We start from the raw sequence: 17,611 nt of genomic DNA, 5'->3' as shown, positions 1-17,611 counted from the left end.
GTTTGCAGATGCTAAAAGAAGTTAGGATATATGAAGTTGGAGAAGTTTTTTTTTTCTTTTTCTAAAATCTACTAAAGCAAAACTAGAAAGGATAGAGTTATTGTTATCATTTGCTTTTTCCATTATTACATCATAAAACTGAATTAATCAAAAATTTTCCTAAGAATATTGTATTTACACTTAATTGTTACCCTGAATATTAGCAGCAGTATATCACATGACTAGCACTTTAATTTCAAAGTTCTTTCTGATTCAATAAACTTATTTGATTAGTATGTTTCACATTAAATTTCCTGCTAATGACTCACTGGTTATTTCCAGAACATCTCTAGGCCAAGGAGTATTTACGAGTCCTCTGGGCTATCTGTAGTTTGCTGAAGGATGCTGGGCTGCTTTGTGGATTGGGCTAGTATATTAAGGAGAGAAAAGATAAAAGTCGTTGCTATTGTTAGCAGTATACAAAATATTAATAAAGTTTTGAAGAAGATGAGATGGAGATTTACCAAAATCCTCTTCAAACTACAGTTTGCTTAAATAAACAAAACAAAACAAAAAACCCAAACTGAAATCATAATGCTATAACACAAGGAAGGAGTAGGGCACTAACAAGTTCAGGGTTGTAAAGTATACTTCCTATTTCTTAAAAGAACCTAAGGGTATAGTTCCTCTTACAGCCTGACAACTTCTATAGGGTTACCAAGGTAACTTCCTGCTCTAAAGTATGCTATGTAAAACTTGCATGCTTTCTTTTAATTTAGGCCCCAAATTTAGATTCCACTTGGAATAAGTAGGATGTGGTAGGGGAGAAATCACTAATAATTCCACATTCATAGTTTTTTTACTTAAAAAATGTTTTTGTTGGCACATATGTATGTATAGTAGACTAAATCAATAGAGAGCATGGCCAACTAGCTCACCAGTCCAGGCAGTCTAGTTTCTTTATTTAAGTCAAATATATTAAGGAAAAAGCAATGTTTTACTTTGGGTGGCAATTCTACATGTGGCTATTTAAAGCTATGCCACAGATATAACAGATATATTGTTTATACAACAATATCTTTTTGTATTATTTCTACAAAAACTGTACTAGAGATGTGTGAGCCTGTATTGAAAGTAAATATGTATTTAGACAGGTTCACATGCATATCAGTTATCCAGTCAAACCTGGCATTCAGTTCTAGAGATAACTGTCCTTTCAATGTCTTGTTTAGAACAAGTTCATGCTGGTCCACTAGTGGAGTAAAGCAATGTGCCAGTTACCAGGCATCTCAGACTGAATGCTTTCCTCTCAAGGAACATCAGAACATCGATCCCCATAGCACGTTTTAATGAACTCTATAACAGAGAAATGTTCTGGTGTCAGGGATTGGGTAGAAGAGAATATCAGTCGAATCATGAGGCCCAGGATGGCCTTTGAAAGAAGCAATACATTAAACATGTTTTAAGGCATAGAGAGGGGAAAAAGTAGTGACTTATACTCAGAGAATGTTGGGGGTGAGAAGTGATGTTAATTTCAAATGACTATGGCTTTTGCATTTGAAAATCAAATCCCAGACAATGACTCTTGGACACTGTCTAAAGTTTAAGAAAAGAGGATAGTCAGACTCTCATCTTGCTTGGTGAATACAGACGTCTTTCAGAGACATTTTTTTACCCTAAGGTTAATATAATAAAAATTTTCTGTAATACATATCATTTTATTTCATTTTATGTATATTTGACATTTGAACTTGAATATATCAAAAAGCAAAATGCTAACTCTAATTTTTTAAAATAAAATCAAACCTGATTGAATCAAGTGAAAATATTTCAGCAAAAGATCCCCTTGAGTAATCTGACATTTTTCAGAATAAAGTAGTTTTATAGTTATTTTTCAACATAAATTGATAAAATAATTCCCTTTTCTATGCCAAAGCTCTTTGTTCTTAATGGAAAGTTACTAGAAGATGATACAAATATATGAGTGGCTGGTCTGTGGACATTGTTTGTTATAAATTACAGAATGAAGATCTGGGAAAGAATGGATAGAGTTTACAGAACTCTACCCCAAAGCCTTGGCCCTTTGAAGCCTACAGTTGACACTCTATAGTAAAATTAATCACAGGAAAATGAAAGGCCTAAATCAAAATGGTACTATTTTTTTCTCCTTTAAAGTGATCAGGAAATACCAAGATATGTTACCTTTCCTGGACTATACTGACTTAGGGCCCACATTGTTATAATTATTAGAATCATTAGCTTTAAAATTCTACGCTTAAAAATCATGGAACAAAAATGTAAGTATTCTACAAATTGGTGAGAGTGAGGGGAGTTCTGTTAAATAATTTAACTATTAACTTTTGATGGTGTCGTAAGAAGGTCTCTATATAGTTCGTTCTCAGAAATTCTATATAGCGATTTATTAGGGACAGTGGACATTGCCATTATAAGTATCAATACTTTCTGTTATTAATTTAACCATGACTGAAAGCGCCTAGAACAAGTTCTCACCCAATATTTTTTTCCTGTAGCACATACTTGTTGAGTAAAAGCTTATGATATTTAACTTTAGGCACAACTTCAACTCATTCATTACCACAAAAGTAGTGAAAGCTGTCATCTTCCCCCTTGGCAGCAGATATCCAACTCACTGTGAGCAGGAACTCACAATGCAGTACAGTCACTTAAAAGGGGTATGTCTTCTCATTGGAAATTGTCAGAGCAAGTCGTTAATGCAATATTAGCTTACATTAACTGGACACTTATATTTTTGCAAAAGAAGTGTCATACAAAAGAAGGAAAATGGAGTAGAAATGTCAGATATTTTCCAGTGCATTTTCTGAGAACCCCAACATAAATTATATCAGTCCAATCAGATTATGTAAATTTGAATGAATTATATTTATCATTTAACCATTTTAACTAAGGATGAATATTTAAAAAGATATTTTTGGATTTAAAAACATCTTCTTGCAAAAAAAAGATTAAAAAAAAACACCCACAGGAATTGACAGAATTGTTGTCCCTACCTTCATAATACATATGAAATTCTGCCTATCTGCTTTACTCTTGACCTAACCCACTTTCATCTTTAAAACGAGTCATTCCAATATCTACCAAGGTTATTTACCTCAGTGACTCAACACCCAAAAATCTGTGCAACTTGTTTACAAATGTCTACTACTTTAAGTTTCTAAGTGCAAAAGTGTAAAGGGACTGAGTCAGAGTCTTCTTACAGTCAAGCAAGGATCAAGGCTGACAGTTGCGGTCTTCCCAAAATTACCTGAGAAAACTGAGAGTAGAGAAACTTCAAGACTCCTTTAACAGTGAAATGCACCACTATTATTCAAACGCCATTGTCTGTCTCTAGTCCTGCGGACACACTGATCTTCAAAGGTGGTATTCCCTTTGTCTAGGCAGAAAAGGGAACTGAACACTGCTGAGTTAGTGATACCACTTCTACTTTGTGTTTGAAAGCCCCAGTTCCGTATTACTGCAGGATCGTCTCAACAAAGCAGATTACAATATATTATTTCAGGGTGTCAGGATCTGCCAATCTTCTTCTTGATGTCTTTAAATGGCACCAAGTCATACTCTGAGGAAAAGTTGGTCTATGTTTTGACTTCTTTTGTTTTTAAATGGCCCTTTGGTTTGACTCATTTCTACATCACTTGCCTTTATAACCTCTGTATCTGAGTTAATTATTGTTGGATTCCTATCTACTGTAAGCTACAATGAATAAGGGTTCTCTTTAGCTCAACATTTAAACCCAGGAGCCTAAAATGGTGCTTGGTGTATTAGAACATAAATGGATAGTAGATAAATAAATGAAACACCACAGTAACTGCATTGGGAATGCCATTTCCTCTACATAGTTACCTGGGAACATACTATTGCTCAAGCATCATCATTTCTCCTGTCTCTATTCCTTGTTTCACAAGAATAGACTAAGATCAGCCATCTATGGTCTTACCCAATATTTAATGAGATCCAGGCTGACGAAAGGAAAAGGAAAAGCCGAGAACCAAGCCTGGGGTGCAGCCATGCTAGTAAGAAATTGTGTCAAGTGAAACTGCTGCAGGCTCACAGAAACCTGATTTAAGGTGACTGCTTAGTGTGATTTGAATAAATTGAATTAATGAGAACAGAACATAGAATGATAAATAGTCTGTTCTTAGCTTAGTTGTCTTTGTTGTGTTTAGTTTTTGAAATGAGAAATCTTATCAGGTTGTCATTTTGTGTACTATACCATGATCTACAAACTTGAAATTATAATGTGTTTGAAACTTCTAGAAGGCATTTGTTCTATTTACATGACAAACAGATAAAATGCATCCACATTAATAACATACACATGTTTTAGGTGTAGAGCTACAGTGCATAGTTGCAATATAAAGAGTTAAAGGCAGTATGAAAAGTGCTGATTTGACTTTAAGTTGCAAAATAAAGAACATTAATATCCTTTCCCTTCACTTGACAGGAGATGAACTGTCAAAGAAGGAAAGAGGGGGGGAGGCTGTGTGAGTTATTTGCTAGTATGAGACCAATGATTTATTATGCCTGAATAGAACTTGGGTTCCTTGCCAGTGGACACTCTAATATGCCAGAACCAAAGCACAGCCATCACATGTTAGCAGGAGGGCTCAGAAACAAGGTAGTGATGGGCTGGTGCTTATAAAAGCCTGCCTTGTGGGAATGCTACAACTCCCTGCTGCTATTTCACTGAATTGCTTTGTTGTCATCTGAAGAGCTTCCCACCCCCACTTTGTATTTGATGCATAATAAGTAGGCTGTGTACAATGGCAGAAAACTATCAGTAGGTGGTCTTTTAAGAAAATCCTTAACCAGATTCCATCATCCATACACAGCAATGTCTAGCACTTATTACTCATTTTTGAGAACAGGAACTCATGATTTTAAGCAACAATTTGCTAAAGTAATAAGCACTGTAGAAGAGATAAATTGAAGTCTCACTTATTAGCCATATTTCTATAGGGGATATCTGTGTCTGTATATTTGTATGTATGTATATGGGGAAGAGGGCAATGAGCAGGGTATTGTAGAAATTATGGGTCTAGAAACTCAGAAATCTCAGGATCTGCAGTTAGCCACCTACAAGTCTGAGTTTGGAAGGCTTGAACATGAGGGCCAATTTTTAGTCCAAGTCCAAGTTTAAGACTAAGAGTAGCCAATATTCCATTTTAAAAGCATTCAAGTCAGAGAATTCATTCTTACAAACTTTTTTTATTTCATTCAAAACTTGAACAATTTGGGTGAGGCCTCCTCACCTTGCACAAGGTTATAAACTTTATTCAACCCACTGATTCAAATATAAACCTCATCTAGAGCAATCTGCACATCCCAAGAATGTTTAACTAAATACCTGAGAACTTAATATTAATAACTACAGCCATATAAAGAGAATTACTTTCTTAGGAAGAAAGTGTGTTTTTTGGATGAAATATACTGACATCTTAGGTATCTTGTAAACAGAGCTTTTTTGTTTTAATATAAGAACTTGCATTTCTGCTAAAGGCAGTATATTCACCATTTGGATCTTCTTCCAGGTATCAAAGTTGTTAGACTCAGAGCTTCCATATTGTTTTCAAAATCCATTTAGGCAGTTGAATGGAAAATAGTTCCCATTCAGATGACAAAACATTTTTTCTGCTTCTGTAATTCATCCTATAATATTTTTCTCCTGACTCTACATTAATACCATTTGGCAATCATGTTTCTTTTAGCATAGTTTTCAACCACATATTCAGGAATCTATCCAATAGTCTGAACTTTTATATTACCCTAAAGCACACAGAAACAGGGGTTATAATTCTTAAGCTAAACATAGAAATGCATGACAAATACATGCAAAGACACTGAGAGAGAATGTTGACTATTAGTAATGACCTGGAAGGTAAAAGTTCACATAGGGCTGCATAAACATCAGCAGAAGTATAAGCCAGGTGTGCATATCCTGGATTCTGAAGGCCATCTGAGCACAGCTTCAGATTTGGGACATGAGTCCATTTTGTCTACTAGTAGCAAAATTAATTAATACAATGATACAATGTATAATGAATGCTGAATAAAGAGAGACACTTCTGCTTGCTGAAAGGGTTTGAGAAAGTGTAGGTAGTGTGATTCCAGTGAAGATGTTCACTGGTAATGCTAATTAGATATTAAAAGGTTCATTAGCATCTTGCATGATTACCACTTAGCAAAGGCTGGGAGATGAGAAGGTGGGAGCAATTGGGACCACTAAAACAGATAGAATAGTGTGTAAGACCTCACTAGCTGATTATGCAAAGTAGTGCAAATAATTAAAAAGTGGGGTTGATGGGTGATCTTAAGGTGGTAATAAGACAAGCCCCTTGTCCCTGTCTCGTGAGCTAGGAAAGTTAGTGATAAGCACATAGAAATGGCCACCTCTCATTCAGCAGACTTCCTTAGAGGAACCAGGTGGTTCTCTGCAGAATACAAGCAACAGCATCAGAAACTTTGGGAGAAGAACTTAAGAGGCAGGGAAGGTTGTAAAAACAGAGAATATTTGCTACACTAAAGAGAGCTGGAGTGGCTACTCAGTAGGACTGAGTTTAAAACACCAGGTATTGACATCAATAATAGCTAAATGTTATTGATCAAATACCATTTATTGCAACTATTGTAAGTATTTTAAACCATGATGTAGAGACTTTTATTCATTCCAGAGACAGAATCCCATGACTAGTAAATGCTACAGCCTGAGATTCAACCCCAGCAGTCCTGCTCAGACGTTTCACTTATATGTATAAGTAAGTACTCTCAAATGTCACAATAGCTAATAACATCTGTGCTTATATAGCTAGTCACAAAACTTCTTCCCTTCATGAAGATAGTGATATTCCAAATTTAGAAAAGTTCAAATATAAATGGCATTTGAAGTGGAAAGAAAAAAGTGACATACTATTTACCTATTGAAATTTAGCAAGATTGATTGATGCATGTTGGCCATACAAACCTTTCAAGAGAATGTTTGCCCTGGGCATTCTTATGACAGCCTGCTATCATTGTGTATCTTGGGGATAACTCTGTCTAGCAGTATTTACCCATCTGTCCTGAGAATTGCTTAAAATACTTCATTAACTAGAGTTTCTCAAACCTACTCCCTCCCCTAAGTTTTCTTCCTTCTCATCTGTGTTATATGGATTTCATAGTTTAACTTCTGTGACTCATGCTATTTCCAAAGCTACAATGTACATGGCATAAAGAGGACAATAGCGTCATTGGGTGAAAGAGACCTCAAAGAAACCCAGTGCTTGTTCGATCCAGTGAACAAAATTATGTCAGAGTATCTTAGTGTGCTCTCAGCCTCCCAACATACATATCTGTTCTTTCTCAGATATAATAGCATTCTAAATGATCATTCTAGGTATGAGATCTATGTAGTCTTGTTGAGTTGTAATCTACTTTTTTCTCTTAGTTGTGCATGTTTGTTGTATAGGCATGTGGAAGTATCATGAGGTGTCATAATCAGAAGTCCAGATAAATATCCAGATAAATGAACTGGATGACTCCTTCACATAACGAGAAAAGGTGCAATTGGACCATAGCTGCAAGTCCTGAATTAGTTAAGTGTTCTTTAATCTCATCTAGCCACAGATTTCTTGTCTGTACCACATACATAAGAGTAAGATATACATAAGATGTTGTGAGTAAAAGAAAAAGTATGAGAAAATTCTCATTGCAGTACCATGTATCTGTTGATATTAGAGGACTAGAGTTTTTATTAGTAGAAGTCTTTTTTTATACCTTTCTTCAAAATGATGTTGATATGTTGTGGTTGGTTTTTTTTCCAAAGAAGACCTAGATCATTTTATAAGTAACAAATAATAGAAAAGTACATGATGTGACTGGGTTCGAAATTGAAAAAAAAGTAATTTCCTGACCCAAACCATGTTGTTAGACTTTGTTTTCAAGAGTGTACACACACACACACACACACACACACACACACACACACATACACACACAAATTGTTTAAGGTCCTGATTCACTTCTAGATAATAGCATACTTTCATGTTGTGTTTAATCTATCTTCATGCACAAGTTAGTACTTGGGAAACACTGGATCATTAAGCCTTCATTGCATCTTCATGACAAATGACAGGTCAAGTCTTACTCTACTTGGTCCATGCGTGGGGAGACTCTCAGAAAATGTGAGAAACTTGCCCGACTTCCCAGGGCTAGCAAGGTCCATGGATTTGGAATTTTGGCCCAACCCTCAAGCCCACACATTTCTCATTTTTACACAAACTGCTTTCTGCCTGTAGGATTTTTATTTTATATAGAATTTTACTTTTAAAAAATATGTGATACATGGTTCTTAGTAGCATATAAAGAAATTGTGATATTTTTAGAAAGATACAGCAAAAAAGTAAATATGACTGACTTCTATACTTAGAAGGGATAGAGAAAGGGAAATGCCCTGTGTAGAAGCTGATAGACAGCCCTGTTCTGAAATGTTGTATCACTTGGCTGTGTGATTATGTGATTTGTGTAATTTTATCCAATCACCTTCTGGGAAAAAAGATATCTCACTGGCATACCCAAGATGCTCCATTGCTTGTGGGACTGCAAAGTCCCCCTTTTGCCATTCTTCTTAAGATGTCTCCAAAAGTGCAGCCCTACAGTAGAATGGAACTGTTTCCCGAGAGATTAAACTATGAATCAAATACAGAAGAGACCGTGCCTAATGTCTGACAAAATGGATGGACTCACCTGGGGGACCCAGAAATGGACCATGAGAACATGATGGATTTGAAATAAAAAATGAAGATTAGGCCTTGATAATTTATGATTCTTATGGTCTAGGGTAAAAAGCCCTTACTTATCTGAGTAAGAATGAGAGCTACTCGTTAATAGAACACAGCAACCAAGGTAAGCGCTAACATGTGTCTGGTATAATTACAGGAACATTTAAAGACATTTTTCCTTCTCAGAGAACTTTAATGGGGCCTTTCTGGTTATAATTAGCGACCTTACTGCCTATTAATGGCTAATGACTGAATTGGTAATATTTTAAGTGTGGGTTTAGCAAGAAATAAATTTTTACAAAAACATTTATTTTCTAAACATAGTGAAAGCCTCTCTAAGACACTTATTATTTAGTTCCAAGGCCTCCCTGGTGGTTAACTGTTTTCTTTAAAGTGAGGAAACTAACTTTTACATCCCTTTTGTGAGTTTAATGGTAAAATAGATTTAGTTTCCCAAATTGTGTAATATGTGTTTTAACATGTTTATCTTCTCATTTGCTATATGATTATTCATCCCTTTTTACTAAAACAAAACTGAGACCCCATTAACTAAATATTTATCAGCATCAGCTGTATTTTTAAGCCACCAGTGAGTTTCTCAATACACATCTTTACACTATTACCTTCCCTTGTAAATCTGGACATTGAGACAAAAGGGAGGCAGAAAACCACTTGCCAGGGCCTTCCCTTTGATCATATGGATGTTGGTGGGTTTCCCAGACTTTCATAGCATCCATAATCCAAGAGGAGAGAATATACAGACAACTTTTTCATTTAATGTTAAATGATGACTTCCTCTTTGACAAATCTTGGACATTTGACATAGTCTAAAAATGAACAGGGTGGAAGGCAGATGCCTATGGTCACTCAAGAGGATGCAGTTTGTCAGTGCATGGCAGAAGTTGAGAAACTTGGGTACCACCTAAATGGCTCTCAAGGATGGACTAAAGCATAGCCAAAGAAGAGTCAACATAAATGTATTTTGTGATATTGATAAACTAATATACTTTTATTACCAAGTCATTAGAAAGCAAACAACAAGTTCAATTATCAGAAAAGCAATATGTGTTGTTATATGTGGTTATGCCAAGAGTGATGGAGAAGCCTGGAAGGGATATTTGTGGATAGGTAAATAGGCAGAGTTTGTAATTTACTGTGTCCTGCATTATGATCTATGCAATGGTCAAAATACTTTTATTCAGCCATTTGTTTGTTTTATATTTTAGGTATGATTGTAATTCTGTGTTATCTAGTCCTAAGGAATTTCTTTTATGTCCTTCTGTTCCTACCTTTAAATTATAACAACAGTGTGTTCATGTGGATGTATGCACAGTCATGTATATAGGTGATGATCCTTTAGTGTGTGTGTGTGTGTGTGTGTGTGGAATTTATTCTAGGACTTTCCAGGGGTATGGAACATGGCAGATGCTTTTATGTAAGTCCCTTATATAAAATGGCTTAGTAGATAGCCTACATACATACCCCTGTGTGCATTAAATAGACTCTAGATTATTATTAATAGCTATTAGAACACAGATATCTTTATACACATTTTTTTTGCTATATCATATTGTTTGTGAATTAACAAGAAAGAACATCTTTATATGTTCAGTCCACAAGAAAACACTTCTACTTCTAAGCCATGGCAGTTGAATCTACAGAAATAGCAACTGCAATACCAAGGTGCATTTACATCTATCAGCTCAGTTTTAGTCATCTCGAACGTGTGGTAGCAGTCCAACCATAGAAGGCAACTATCTACGGAGAAATGTAAGCAATGCTTTATGAATGTAAATAGTGAAAAGTAACAGCATCAATGGCTCTTGAGTGAAAAGAAACTCTGGAGTATTGAATAACTAAAAAATGCATTTATCCTTGAAGGTTAGGTGACATTAGGAAAAAAAATTTAGCCTGTGACTATGACTACTACTTCATCACAGAGAAAACTTTGGTCTGAAGAAAGATGCACTTGTGATTGTAGCCTACAAGAGCTGAAAACCCTGGGTGCTGTGCTTTGGGAAGTGGTACCTTGAAATGAAACAGATCCTCACATGGGAACTATTATCCTAACAAACACTTCCCTTCTAAAATTATGTCATTGTGAGACTCTGCTGGCCCCTCTCATAATTAAGCCATATACAGCTACTGTCTAGCCTGTATAAACGATTTCAGTCCAAGTGGTTGGACTTAGTAAATGTCACAGAGAGTGCAGAGTGTAATGTTTCTTGAGTAAATTCAGCAGAGGTCATAGCCCATGACAATCTGTCAGTAAGTGACCATCTCTAGCTGGAGTTCATCAGCTGATGGCATTCTTGAAAATAAGTATCTAAGAACAGGTCATGTTAATTTAACGTGAGTTATACCTGTAGGAGTAGAACCTGAAAGTAAATTAAGCCATTGTGAACTCCAAGTAAAATTTGTGTTCATAACACATCTGAAAATAAATGAAGGGAGATTTTTCTGCAAAAGAGGAAATAACAAAGTTTATTATTAAAATACAAAGAAGCAATAAACTTTCAAGACAAAAATATTAGTAAACTATACAAGGAGAATTTAGCTTTTCATTAATATATACAAAAACTGAACAATATACCAACTACCTTAGATAGGTATATGCTAGAAATTTAAAGTAAACACATCTATATTAAAAATCGGTTAGCAGATACTTTCAGTATAATAGCCTCAGATCCCATGTTTCAAGGTAAACACAGAAGCCAATTTTGAACAAACCAAAAATTTAAAGCATCAAAACATAAGTCCCCATGAATTACTATTGGGTGTGAGGAGTACATTAGGAGTCAGATCCAAAGGATCTGCATCATTGGCAGCAAAACATAAGAGATCAGAGTTACAGTTTTATCATTAACCAATTTATAGTCCTTTTATTTCGGGAATCAGAAGAGACAGGATAAACATTTGTTTCAAATAAATGACAGCTTTGTTGAATAGTAACATCTTTTAAAAGATATTTTACAACAATAGAATGGGCCAAATATCCTTGTAAATTACATTAATGAGATAGATGCTACTTTTAATGGGGGCTCTGTCTCTATTCTCTGCCGTATGCAGATTTGCTAGTTAATAAGCCTGAACAGTGTTTCTGTTCGTGGAAAATGAATCTGAAACGATTGTCAGATGATCTGTTTGGCATGCCTGGCTGGTGTCTGGAATGGCACTTCGCTAATGTGCTATTACTCAGTGTCATTAACCCACATGAATGATTGAAAGGTGGATTTGTATTTGTACCATGGGGCTCTGCAGAGAGAATGGGCTGCCGTGGGGAAATGATGCTGCAAAGAATAAAAAGAGCCATTCATTTGGAATCCCATTCTTCTGTCTTTATATGATCAGTTTAAAGACAAATGACATTTAAATATATGGAAAATAATGAGACAGAACTACTACCTAAAAAACAAAATCAAACCTTTGCTTTCATTGGTGGCCTAAAACATAGTGGAAAAATGAGCAAACCATGTATTTCTCATGACCTGAAGATTCTTGACAAAAAAATTAAAATGCAAAATGTTTAATATATAGGAAGGTAGTTCACATAGAAATATTTTGAAAACTTTGACTAGGAATAGGAAATTTAAAATGTCAAATTCATGTTGGAAATATGAAATGAAAATATTCTTTTTCATGTGAAGAATTTAATTTACATTTATGCAGTTATACAATACTTTAAAAGAGAACAATTATTTTCTAAAATGCATCTAAAATTCTTAAAATGAAAGTGTCAGTTAAAATCTACAACATATTTTCAAATTTTGTTTTAATAAATTGTGTTTAATATTCTTTCAGCAGGGTTTCACTGAATGCCTAGATGTTTCATTTATAATAACTTGGCATATTTTGACTAAGTTTGCCAATAGGAAGGTATACCTTTAGCCTTTCACGAAGAAATCAGAAAGAAGGAAAGAAAGAAAAGATTCGGAGCTGCAGAGGTAGCTCAGTGGTTAAAGCAGTGAGCACTTTTCTGGAACGCCAACATTATTTGGATTCCTAGCACCCACACGGCTGACCACAACTGGCTGTAATTCCAATTCCAGGGGTCCAATGTGCTCTATAGCCTCTGTAACTATACATGCATGTGCCGTACAGACATACATGCAGACAAAATATCCATAAATACGTGGAAATTAAAAATAAAGCTCAACAATGTTTTCTAAATATATTCATAATGTGATTCTCACTTCCTGCATAAAGTAGACCTCTTTTCAGATGCAAAACAGGAACTAGATACCTAACACATCTTTAACCTACCTGTTCTCAGGGTACATTTTTAAAGTTCTTTGAAATAAAGTAAAAATCAGACTATATGCTTAACTGAAGTATACACAAAATAAAATGGGCTTTTAAATGTATGTGTGTGTGTGTTTGTACATGCATGTGCGTGTGTGGGGGCAGGGGGGTCTGCTCATGGGTATAGAGGCATGCACATACCAGAACATGCAGGAGGTGGACAAACTTTAGGAGTCAATTTATATCATGGGTTCCAGGGATCAAATTCAGTTCATTAGCATTGAAGCAGGCACTTTTACTTGCTGAGCTGTCTTGCCAGCCCAAGGTAAAATGTTTTGACAATGACAGGCAATTGTTTTCACATAATAAGCTCCTGGGATCCATAAATAAAATTAGCATGAGTACCCCCTAAAGATATTAAAATAAAAGTAAATATCTGTGCATGAAAAGATTTTGGCCCCCAAATGTAGCAAAACAACTAGTCAGGGGGAAAAGTCCACTCTTCAATAGGTATCATGACTATAGATAAAATAAGGGTCAAGGTGACAAGCACTGCCCTGGCTTGAGGATGTCAGTGGAGAGCAAGTGCTTGTACAGGCTGCAAGTATTTGTGCAAAATTCTCATCTGCACTGAAATACCATACACAATGGCTACTTTCCTCAGCTGTGCAAATTCTCAAGGAAGCATCTTAATCAAAATGCTCCAAGATTGTTGACTATCTTCTAAGTGTTATCATCCTTCTATTCTAGCTAATTGTTAGAAAATTATTTTTTAATGTATTTTACCCATGAAATCTTAGCCATGCATGCCATTATTATGTTTGTAATTTATCCATATTATTTATTCAATTTCAAAATAAAATCAACATTTCCATGGAATTGGTATTTTCTGCTTTTAATTCCAGCCTCCTTGATACCAGCTTGCCACTTCCATCCCTCCCTTAGAAATAAGGAATTTCTCAAGTTTCAGCCAATTTTCCTATATTTATAGTTTGAGAAAGCATATTTCCAAATTAAGTGACTTAAGTTCATTTCACTTGCATAATGGTTTCTATCATTGGATATATTTTCTGCTCTTAAGGATAAAATATTAAAATGACTGTCTTGACATTCACCATAGTTTGAACTTTTTAGCACCACTAATCTATCTTGTTGAGAGATCAAATGTTTCATGTCCCCTTTTCTTTCCTGTTTCTTTAAAAAAAAAAGGCAAGCCCTTGAAATGTAAAAAGAAAATAACAATAATCATTAGTAGTTTCTGCTGAGCTAAGTAAACAGACCATGAGGTTAATTTGGATTTGTAGGATTTGTGTGTTTTTCATCACCTTCTTGAAATATTTATCAAATCACAGTGTTGCTTATTTTCTTACTCTAGTCATGAGTGTTCATTAAGCATACAGTTTGATAAATATCTGACCCAGCTCAATAACTACAAAATAGCCTTCCTTTGTGTACTCTTTTCACTTGTAATTTATTGCTATCACCTATGACAATATATTCCCCTGGCCCTTCCCTGACCTGTATCATCTACCACTATCCTCACCTACATGGGAGCTACTCAAAGTGAACAATCCCTCCAGGAAAGCATGCCCCAATCTCCTTTCTAGATATTGAGAGTCCTCATGGCAGGGTCCATTTTCTTCAGGAGGCAATCCAAGGTTAACTGGTTAATTGATCCATGCTAATTGCTCATTCATTCTTTTCCTCCTATTCAAATGCTGGGCATGAAAGCCAGGACCTATACATGCTAAAAAGTTTTTCGCTGAGCTACTCCCCTGCTAATTCCTTCTCTAAAATATTAATATTTCCTTAGAGACCCTTCTTGGAGTCAGTACATATCATGCAACAGCTCAGCAGTTACAAGGTCTTGTTTGGCTTTCACCAAATTTTGTAACTCTTCAATGCCTAATTTAGAAGGTATTGTGTAACTTTGGGAAATCTTGCTACAGAAAAATGATTCTGTAAGGATTTACACAGAGAGAACATAAATATTACATTGGTTCTGCATGCTCTCCTGCCTCCCTTCCTCCTTCCTTCCATCTCTCTGTACTTTCTCTAGGTATATCTGTTCATATTGTAGATTTAGATATGACTCATTTCTGCCTCTTTACATGCACATGTGTCCATGCATATGTCTATACTTCATTTCTTATCCCTTTCCTAATCTGCCCTCAAAACGTGATGTGATTACATTTTATTACCTGTTGTTTCGGTGGGTCAAGTTTATCCATGAACTAAGGATAGGACAGTAGGAAATAAGGGTGTTGGTCTCCTTGAGCTTAATGTTGGGGTACCAGTCCATCTAGTGGCAGACACTTCATTGAGAACTTCACTAGGGCTGGATCTGCCTCCAGCTCTACTCATTGCAGGACTGTTGGTAGGAGGCCTCACAATACAGCATCTGGCTTCAACAGACCAAACGTTACAATTGAGAACATGGAACCAGCAGGGTGTTACAGTGCAGTCATGACCTATAATGAACTTGTACATCATCACTTCCTTGTTATACAGTAGAAGCAAGCCACTAGGTCCATGCCACACTGAAGGCCCTACCTGTTGACTGACAGAAATAATCTTAAAGAATTTGTGGAAATATCATAAAATTTCCATTGCTATTAAGAAAAAAATTGTAAGGGGTTTGTGACATTGGAAGGGGTTCTGTGAATGCTAAAGTATAACACTAAAAAGTTATCTCTGATAGATTGAATGTACTTTTTAGTTTATTACTCCAATCTCTATAACTCAGCTTTAACACAGAAAACAGTAGATAGTGGTTGGGAGTGAATAGCTGTTGGATGAATATGTGAATAAATATAGGAATAAATGGATTAATCAGTTGATTCAACATCTTGAAATGGATGTTTCTACATATTTCAAATTTTACTGCCAGTCTCAAGAGAGAATGACGTGAATTCCATCCCTGCGAGACACATGGTAGGAACCCAAACTAGAGAAGGAAAGAACCCACTCCTGAATATTTTCTATGGAACTCTTTTGCCTCCATACATGTATCCTATTTCTAAAATAAGTTTTGCCACCAACATTTAGTTCTTCTTGATCTGCTTTGACCCATGGGAATGGAGGGTGCATAAATTGGGGTATTTATTCCCTCAAGTTTTAAATAGTTTTCAATATTACAACATCCTAATTTATTTCTTAATTGCTGCTTTAAATAGGTCTTTCTTGTGTATATTTTATTAGAATTGGCTATCTGATATCATGCATGTGTATACTGACAATTTTCACAAGAGTTAAAGCGCCATGAAGGTCAGAACGATTTTCTACAAAACAGTATCTCTGAACTAGAATATCATCTCATATAACATAGTCACTGGATGCTTCATATAACTAAATTATTTAAAATCCAGTAAGGTAGTGTCTGGGAGATGGCTTAGCAGTTAAGAGCAGTTGCTATTCCAGAGGACCTGGGTTCAAGTCTCATTGCCCACATGGAGGCTCACAGTTGTCTGTAATTCTAGATGTAGTGAGCATAATGCCTTCTTCTGGCTTCCACATAGTACAGATATTCATGGAAGCAAAACACCCATACATATCAAATAAGAATAAAATAGAAATTTTATATTTCAGTGAGATATGTTAGTCCTGAGCCCCATTTTGAGGGTTTTTACGTAGCTATCCCTTGTCAAATCTACTTTAGAACTTCAAGACACCTGTCCATTCTGAAGGACTAAAGTTCTCAATATTCCATAGTTTATATATTAAAACCCAGCACTGAAGCACATACTTACCTTACTGCTGAGGCCAAGTATGATTTTCTGTGCCTGACCTGTTGGCCCCTTGGAGTGTAGAGGTAAGACAGACAGTGAAACTTTATTGTCAAGGTATGAGATGGAAAAGCCTTGATTGCAGATAAAGATAGGAAAGGTGACCCAGATCCTGGGTTAGGGAGCGAAAGCTCGGTAGATCATGGGGTTACTTGCTTATTCATACCATGGCCCTGAAATCAGAAATGAAATAACCTATATGAATCCAAACTTTGTTTTGACCTAGAAGCTTTGTGTGTGTGTGTGTGTGTGTGTGTGTGTGTGTGTGTGTTATACATATATAGCCTATATTTATCATCATTAGCTTTTCTAGTTTCTAGAATACATACTGCTGTGCAGTCTAAAATAAGTAGTGAATAATCTTTATTCATCTCTGCCATCCTACATGTTACCCTAAATGATGGTGCAGATCTACCTTAAATAGTCCCCTGATCAGAAGACTGGCTTTCCTTCCATGGGAAGAAAGAGTATATGCAGGCAAGTAAAACATTCTGTAACTCCCCTGCACTGTAGTATAATGTAAAATGATGACCCAAATCACACCTTGCTGGGTGTTTAGCTTTTTCATATAACATTAGAACATTTAACCCCACCCCTCCCCAAGTGTGTCATTGTGGCAGATTTTACAATTGAACCTCTTGTTCCAGCATAGAAGATGGGATGTACTGGTCACCATGTAGCTTGAGAGTGCACCTCTGACAGGGATGGATACTTGAGGCAGTATCCTCAAACTAACTCCTCCATTTCCCCTCCAGCGTGATGTTAAGCTTTGAGGCTGTTTTTAATTTTTCATTGTTTACTTAGCATAGCCTG

General features: G+C 35.8%; 1 protein-coding gene across 2 annotated transcripts in view; it reads left to right on the top strand.

The window, feature by feature from the left end:
- The window catches only part of Unc5c (unc-5 netrin receptor C), a 349,129-nt gene that overhangs the window by 62,004 nt on the left and 269,514 nt on the right, over window positions 1–17,611 (top strand). The window lies entirely within an intron of this gene.

This window comes from Cricetulus griseus (genome assembly GCF_003668045.3).
Source record: "Cricetulus griseus strain 17A/GY chromosome 1 unlocalized genomic scaffold, alternate assembly CriGri-PICRH-1.0 chr1_0, whole genome shotgun sequence".
Classification (NCBI taxonomy): Eukaryota; Metazoa; Chordata; class Mammalia; order Rodentia; family Cricetidae; genus Cricetulus; species Cricetulus griseus.
This window is presented reverse-complemented; position numbering and strand designations above follow the sequence as displayed.